General features: G+C 39.2%; 1 long non-coding RNA gene across 2 annotated transcripts in view; it reads right to left on the bottom strand.

The window, feature by feature from the left end:
• Positions 1-8,646, bottom strand: part of LOC117063962 — a 61,827-nt gene that overhangs the window by 38,697 nt on the left and 14,484 nt on the right. The gene's annotated exons all lie outside the window — the stretch shown is intronic.

The following is an 8,646-nucleotide window of genomic DNA, read 5'->3' as shown; positions in this document are numbered from 1 at the left end:
GGGTCTCTTAGGTGGACACTCTTAAGTGAAATAAACTCCACTTAGCAGAAGAAATTTGGTGAATGTCTCAGGCTCAGGTTCCTCAAACTACATTTTGTTTTGCAGAGATGTTGCATGTGCAGACCCAATTCATCTTAGGGCCAGGGTACATGAACACTGGTGTGGAGGTCCTGCATGTCTGCCAAGTTCTGGCTTAGAGAGAGAGGTCACTACTGACAGAAGCTTCACATTACTTAAATCACTAACCACTGACCTAGTCAGACTTAAAAGCCCTATTTGAATGTTGTATGCTGTCTGTTCCTTAGGTTTCTTGGTTTCAAGGGAAGGAATGCTGAGAACATGGTAGAGCTGTCTCTGGCCACTGCTTGACTAAGCACCTCCAGGAAAGCTGGTGAAGCATTTCCAGAGTCAGTCACCTAGATATAACATGATTGCAGAATCTTTCAATGTCTTCAATTTTATGGTTTAGGGAAGAGAAACACTTTTTAGACCTTTATCTCACAGCATTCAAAATGTCCAAGTCAGTGAGGGGAAAATCACTCATGCTTTCTGTAACAGCACAGAAGCAAGTTTATGCATAATTTTCTTAGTATTGTGTGTGGAAAACAAACAAGTATAAATATACCCCACTAGTTGGTAGTTTTATAGGGGAATAATTTGATGTGGTAGAATAATGAAATAAAAAGGTAGTTTCAAGTATTCTCTATTCTCTTACATGTTTGTGATTTTTTTATAACCACTGTTAAGATTTAGAAAAGTAGCAATATGGAATAAATCAGAAGTAACCAAGATTTCTTAGATATAAACAGCTTTTAAAAGTGTAACTCTTTATTAGGTAACTGCAAATGATTGCAATCACAGTATTGCTCTTCAAGATACATATATATGCTTTAAAAAATGTGACAAGGAAAATATGGATCAAAGGTATTAGTGGCTTTCAAGGAACCTCTGTAGATATCAGAGTGATTATTTTGCTAACTATAATTTTTCTCAGGACACTGAGCCTTTCTATTTTCAATACAACCCAGAGAATCAAAGGGTCACTGCCTACACTTCTTAATAAGATTATGAGAAATTTGATGAATTAAATTCTCTAGGTCATTGAGGATAACATTTTTCAATTTCATAATTTGATATTGAAAACATTACTTTGATGTGCCAGTCTACTTCCATGTTTCAGCATGGAGAGTCCTGTAAACATCTTTGATTTTTTTTTCTTTTTCTGTTTTCCTCTTTTTTTTTTCCCCATATAAGACCTTGCAGGGCCTCTATGCATCACTCTGATTCAGACATTATAAGATCAGAAGAAGATGTAAAAGGTAGTCAAATGAGGCTTTATCCTGAGACAGAGCTTAGCGATTATTTTTCTTCTTATGTCTAAGTTCAGCAATCACCACGCTTTACTCTGTCTCCTCCTCCCTCTTATCTTTGTTCTTCTTTTTTTATTCATATAAACATAAATCTAAAATAAACATAAATCTATTCATTTAAAGGTTTTATTAAAATGTTTCAGATTGAGGTTTTATTATAAAACACACTTTAATGAACTAGAGTTTTACCTTCTGGAATACATGAATTGAATTTAAGTACAGAATAATTTCATGTATAGGCCAAGGTCTGCAGTTCTGGCCTGTATGCCTCCCATAGTAAGGGAGGAAGAGCCTGGGGAGGAGGAGATAGAAGGGTTTACCATGTCAGCCCAGCATGAACCTGCCTGAAGCATGGTGAGAGTAACCTGTCATTGTTGGGTAAATTGAGGCAACCAGGAAGATGACGTCACTTTCAAAGGCCCTATTCTGATGATTTTGCATGACAAGAAACATATTCTTTTATCTTAAAAGTTGGGCCATTTAGTTACAAGTGTGCCCAGAAAGAAACGTACGGTAAGCCACAAGGAGTTCGCATTCAAATATTAATGAATGCCCTAAGATTCTTTCTGACAATAGATTTTTAAAGGTTGGGAAGCAAATATGAAGATGCATGTTTTCAGTCTGAACAAAGTTGGATAAAGGAGTGAGGTATAAAAATGAGAAAGACACTTATTTTAAATATTCATCTGTGAAAACTCATACCACGAACAGCCCTGAGCATCATGTAAAAATGAGTGAAACTTGTATTTAACATTCTTCTACTCTTTTTTTACTTTTTTGAGATGGAGTCTCGCTCTGTCACCAGGCTAGAGTCCAATGGCATGATCTTGGCTCACTGCAACCTCTGCCTCCTGGATTCAAGCGATTCTCCTGCCTCAGCTTCCCAAATAGCTGGGACTACAGGTGCACACCACCACACCCAGCAAAATTTTTTCTATTAGGAGAGACGGGGTTTCACCATGTTGGCCAGGATGGTCTCAATCTCCTGATCTGGTGATCCTCCCACCTCAGCCTCCCAAAGTGCTGGGATTACAGGTGTGAGCCATCGTGCCCAGTCTAACATTCTTCTACTTTTTGTGCCTTCCTCCTACAACAAAATTCCAGGCCAACAGAGCCCCAGGGCAAACACATGTCCCCCACTTGATATCTCTGCCTTTCTTTCCTACCAGCCTGGTCTGCCCATACACATCACAGGTCCTGCATATGGCCCCCTCCCATGTACTTATAGGCCTAGTTTGTTGATAGACTAAATCTGATAAAATATTTCCAATGGATAAGAAAAAAAAAAGAGATAAAATATCTCTTCCCAGAGATATTTCTATTTTTCTTAACTCAGGAGATCATCTCTCTAATATAGGATGAAACTGTGCTATTTTGAGGACAGGTGGAGTCTCCCTCTTGTCCCTCAAAGCATATCCACTACTTAAGTGGCCAGTTCTTTCAACTACACTCCAAGTCTTTCGATGTTGATACACCCTGAACAATAAAACAGGGTGACACATGAAGTCACCAGAGGTGGTGGCTGGAGTTAAGTAAAGGGTGTTTGCTTTGACATAGTCATTGATGATTTATTCCGCTCAGGACAAGTCTAGACAAGTAGTTCAAACCTTTTAAAAGTTTGGTCTAGTTTTATTAAAACAGTCTTCCAGTTTTTAAAAGTTTGCAAATGTTCAGGAAAAAAAAAAAGAAACTGCTGTGATTCTAGGATCCTTTCGCATGTGTTCTTACTCCTTTTTAATAACAGCAGCCTTGAGCATATCAACCTACTCCTCAGTCAGCAAATTCTGTGGGGGGCCTTAGGCAAATGATTTTCCCATTGCAGTCTCCTTAGCAGCTAAAAATGTCTCTGCTTAGTACCACTTCATGCACTTCTCATATTTCCTCATCAAGGTCCAAATGCAGTATGAATTTCCATGGGAAAATCTGTTTTCTATGAATATAAGAGTGGTGGATCATAAGGTAGCATTCTGGCGCCATCAGATATGAACTCTGGTTTGTCACAAGGAGTAAGTTTCTTAGGAATAATCCCTCCCCTTTTGCATTGTGCTTTTACCACTGTCCTGCTTCTATACCCTCTTTCTTGAACTCACGTTCCAACTAAAAAACCTGATCTGATGGGGTGGCTTAGCTCTTATCCAATATGGAACGGTCACTCAACGGTAAGTCATTGACCCCTTCATGATGGCTGATACATAAATGTCTTTGGCTGTCCCTGGTTACACCAAGGGCCATTGGGTCATTTAACAAAAGGTACAGGAATTTGGTTGGAGGCAACTATTACAATACACTTCTACACAATAGAAGAGGTCTGTACTGTAGAGTGTAGACTTCTTTCTTAAAATAGGCTTGCAGGAATGACAATCTGAGATGCCTCATCAGCAAAGTCATCAGCAAAGTATTTTTGCAAACTTATTACTTGCCTTATGTCCCCTACTAATCAGTAATCTCCTTGAGTAACATCCCAGTGCCTAGTACAGTACCTTTCAGATAGAACAGGCTTGATAAACACTGAGTGGACTAAACGTAATAAATTGATAGAGCTACTCATTTGGATTTCTAATACAAAATGGCCTTGGCTATTCTGTTTTTAAATATTTAGCAGTTCAGTTAAAAACGCCCCTGTGAATCTTTTATGACATCATTTATCTTTCTATTTCTTTTCAGCTTTAAATTGCACTACCAGATTTATTTGCTGTGGTATTAGGTTTCCGTGTCTACCCAGTTCTAGTCCAGCTCTTCTAATGCAATTCAGTCTTTTTACTGCAAGACTCAGACTCAAATATTAAATCAACATTTGCCATTAAGACTCCACATTTGTCTATGAGATGATGATTGGATTCATCTTTTGGAAAGGAATCTATATAAATATATCTTCTCTAATAATGTCCAAAGATAATCCTCTCCTCCTCCTCATCCCCTGCCATGCTTCTTAAAATGTGAACTCCAGGACTCTCTAAGTTGCTCTCCCCAGAGCTACAGTAACATCTCCTCCACTGGTAATGTCATTCCATTACCTCCACTCTCTGATGTTCTGATGTTTGCTGCCAAATACATGGCTTCAGAAAAATCCTGCATGCTTTGCCATTTTTATTAGAAGCAGAATCTGATCAACAACATTCCAATTATAAGAGTAAAAAGAGAAAAGGGTAATCAGGCTTTGAATTAAATCACATCTGGACAGGCCTGTTGTTGAGGGCACTAATAATATATTGCATATGTATTTGTGCAGAGCATGCCAGAAGTGAATTCCACATCATTAACAAAGTTCTCTATCGATCGCTCACAATCTGGCAGCTGTAACCGGCAAGGTGCAGAATCAAGTCTTCTTCGCTGCTGAATATGTATCATCATGGCCCATGCAAGTCCCTTCTCTGCCTACAAGGTCTGCCAGGCTCACAGCTGCTTGAAGAGCAGAACGGGGGTTTGCATTAACACTCTTCAAGTCATTTCTCTCTCAGACAGGGATCTTGCATTTTAAACACCACTGCACAAAGAGCTTGGAACGCCTTCTCAGAGTCAGTTCTCTTGGCTCACTACAGAGAACAGGGAGAAACATGTCACTCCTGCAAATAGCCACAACAGTCCTCAGAAGGCAATGGGCTGAACAAGGCATGTGTGGTTGCCACCGTCTCTCTCTGCTAATGGTGAGGGGAAAATCTCGGATTTTCAGCTAGCGACCAAGTGAAGTCAGATGGAGTGGGAGCTTAGTATGGCCCAGCTTGGTAAGCACCTTCGTTGTTTTAAAGCACCCTCAATATTCCTCATACCATCTTTGGAAATCTAATATACTATAGCAATTTATATAATACTGGTTTTGATCCTTGCAACAAATCATCAACCAGAGGATGTGTTGTGTGTAGATTAAAGACCTGAGTGACAGAGCCAAACTGACTGACTGAATTTCTGCTCAGCTGTTTACCAGCTCTGTGATCTTGGTCAAGTTATTTAACATTCCGTGCTTCATTATTCCACCTGCAAAATGGGGATAACAATAGTAGCTGCCATATAGGGCTGTTGTAAGAAATAAATACAAGAAAACATGTAAAACACACTTAAGGGTAAGGATTGGTACCAAGTAAGCCTCAATGTTAGAAGTCATTCAAATTCAGGAGAACTATGGTTACTCCGACCTGATCTAAATGATGGTTGAAGCTGAACCTACAGTTTTCCATGATCTCATAGCAAAGTGTCAAAAAGGGAACAGGCATTCCCCTCCAGAATTCAAATTATCTGTATCCCTCTGAAGTATCTAAAGGGAAGCAAGCACTCACTGTAGCTGATGGAAACACTTTAACAGATTTTTTTGTGGGGGTTCGGAGGAGTTGAAGCTTATTAGCAAACACGTATTTCAATTTTTGTGGAATTATCTAATCTGAAACCCTTTTTCAATCATCAAAATTAGTATCAAAGACTTATTGAGCCTGGGTGCGATGACTCATGCCTGTAATCCCAGAGCTCTGAGAGGCTGAGTAGGGAGAATTACTTGAACCCAGGAGTTTAAGACCAGTCAGCAATATAGGGAGATTTTGTTGCTATAAAAAATTCTTAAAAATTAGCTGGGTTTCCTAGTGCACATTTGTTACCCCTGGTAGATGGGAAGCTGAGGTGGGAGGTTTGCTGGAGCCCAAGAAGTTGAGACTGCAGTGAGTGGTGATCATGCCACTGTCCTCCTGCCTGGACAACAGAGTGAGACCCCTCCCCAGCAAAAAAAAAAGAAAGACATTGAGTAGCTGCTATGTGTAAAGCTTTGATAATGACTCTGAAACGAGAAACTGACGTCTTACAACAGAGTTCTTCTCCATATACCTACCAACGGTTCAGTATATGAACACATGGCATTGATAACATGTGCTGGTGAGTATGAACGTCCATCTGGGATAGGAAGGACCTGCGTGGAAGCCTTATATTTTCCTGGGTGAAGTGGGCACAAAAATTATGCATTTGGGTTAACAGAGGGCTGGATAAAGTAAAGCCAAAACAGTTCCAGAGACTACTGACCTTGACCCATTATGGATGTGAGAGTGAGTGATCACAGAACATCCATAGGGCTTCCTTTACACAAGAAACTTCCTTAAAGAAAAAAAAAAAAAATCAGTATTTGTGGTTAATAAAAATAACTTGCTTCTTTCTTTTCTAATACATCTATCATATGATTAATAATGACAAATATTGCTGGAGCATCATGGGATATACAAGTAGTATAAGACTCAATACCCTATCCCAACAAACTTGTCATCTAATTAGAGAACTATACAAATTATGGATTAAAAAACAGCAAGTATAATACAGAAAAATGCACTAACAAATAATATCAACCGAAAAAAAAACAGGGCTACATAAGCTAAGAAAGCAGGGAAACATGTACATCCCAAATCAACAGCAATTATGCAGCATCCCAGACCTGTTTTTTTCAGAACAAATGGGAATTAGGGGATAAAGGAAATCTTTTTCAGGTTGCAAGAACCCCCTTGAGTAAAAACAGAAAACAAGTCAGACAAGCTTAAGAATTCCCTCTGCTTCTCAATAGCCTCTTGTCTGCCCAATTTCCTGCAGTGGCAGGTCACTCCTTGTCACTTTAAGCCCCAGCCCTTCACCATTAATCGTGCCTCTCAGTTTTTATTTATTTTTCATCTTAGGGGAAAGGAGGTGGGGAATAGATTTCTTTTCCAGCTGTTTCTTTCTTGTAGCACATTCTACAAACTCCAACCCTGTCCCACCTGCCTGAGAAACTACACAAAGGGGAGGAGGGTAGAAAGCAAAATAAAGGGGAGGAGAAAAGTGGTTAAAAACTTAATTTAATATACTCACTAAAGATGCTGAAAAATGCACTTACTTCAGAACCTCCACCACTGAGTACTGTGAAGTAGCATTTAGCTCTAATAGGGTTTCTGCTTCATCAGCTACAATAATTATTTTCCTTAATTTGCCTTGGACATTCTGTATAACGATCTCCATGTTTGGGAGGGGGTGTTCTTTCTATAAGCGAAAACAAAATGCATGTGTGTGACTTGCTTCACCTCCTACATTTGGCATGCTTTCTTTTTCCCAGGCCTCAAGTGTGTCTTCACTCTCTCTCTGTCGTCAACATGAATTTCTGGACATTAAGACCATCCATCTCCACTCTCCTACCCCAGCTCTGCCCCCAATCTAATTGGCAATTTGCCACCTCTACCCTTTTCTTTAAAACTAGATCAGCTTTCCTGCAACTTGCAAGAATATCCTGTCCCCTGTAAGAAACCCCAGAGAGGCTGATCTTGAAAATGTGCAAATGTATTATTTAAAAAATGATATTGAGATCAAACTATGATGTGTGTTTATATCTTTTTTATCTCTATTTTTGTCCTTTTTAACTATCCCCTTACCCTGTTTCTGCGAGTGGTAGCTACAGATTTTCAATCACACCCACCGGCAAAGCCAACCCGCCGGGAGGCTCTCAGCAGTGCCCTTTCAGAACCAGCCCAGCAGATGAAAGGCAGATGGAAAATTCCAGGGGTTCCGATCTGAGCATTTAAATGATCACTTAGCATAACACAAATCGGCGAGATATGTATTTTTAGTTTCCTATGCAGAGCAATAGAATGGAGACAATGCAAAGGACCCTGGTGAGTGTGTTGCAGGGAAAATATTTGAGAAGAACTACAGTCAGCAGAGAATGAATTTGGGGAGACCCTGGGAAGATCTCTGGACAGCAGAAATGTGATTTATAATAATCTTTTCCACTGTGGGCAACTCTGTCTTTACAAATTGCACTCACTACCACTGTTTTTTGTTGTTGTTGTTGTTGTTGTTTTCTTTCCTTTTCTTTTGAATTTTTAAAAAAAATTCTCATCTGGTACGGGAGTGATAGAAAAGCACATAGTTTTACATCCATTCTACAGATCTTAAATGATTCAGAGCCTTAGGAACAAATCGGAGACAATGCTAGAGCCACATCTCTGATATCCAAGGAGGGTTCCCTTGCACTACTTTATACTCCAAACTATGCTAACATATTATCTAGAAAACAAGACTATCACTTGAGAACAGGTTCATCACCTCAATATTTAGATGGTATTTAAAGATAAAAATGTTACATATTTTAATAACTGTCAGCAATCTCTATGCTAGACAACAAATGCTTGCATATGCTATGATATATGATTTATAAGATTTAGAATTCTTCAAGGTGCCGTTTCCACATCCTAAGATGAATAAATAAGTGATAAAACGATACATCAAAAGTCACTCAAATCTCTGTTGGCTTAACAGCAAGTCCAGTCCTGAGTAACTGTTTCCT

This window comes from Trachypithecus francoisi, unplaced genomic scaffold (assembly GCF_009764315.1).
Source record: "Trachypithecus francoisi isolate TF-2019V2 unplaced genomic scaffold, Tfra_2.0 Lachesis_group19, whole genome shotgun sequence".
NCBI classification, from domain to species: Eukaryota; Metazoa; Chordata; class Mammalia; order Primates; family Cercopithecidae; genus Trachypithecus; species Trachypithecus francoisi.
The sequence above is the reverse complement of the archived record's forward strand: the minus strand, read 5'-3'. Positions and strand labels throughout refer to the sequence as shown.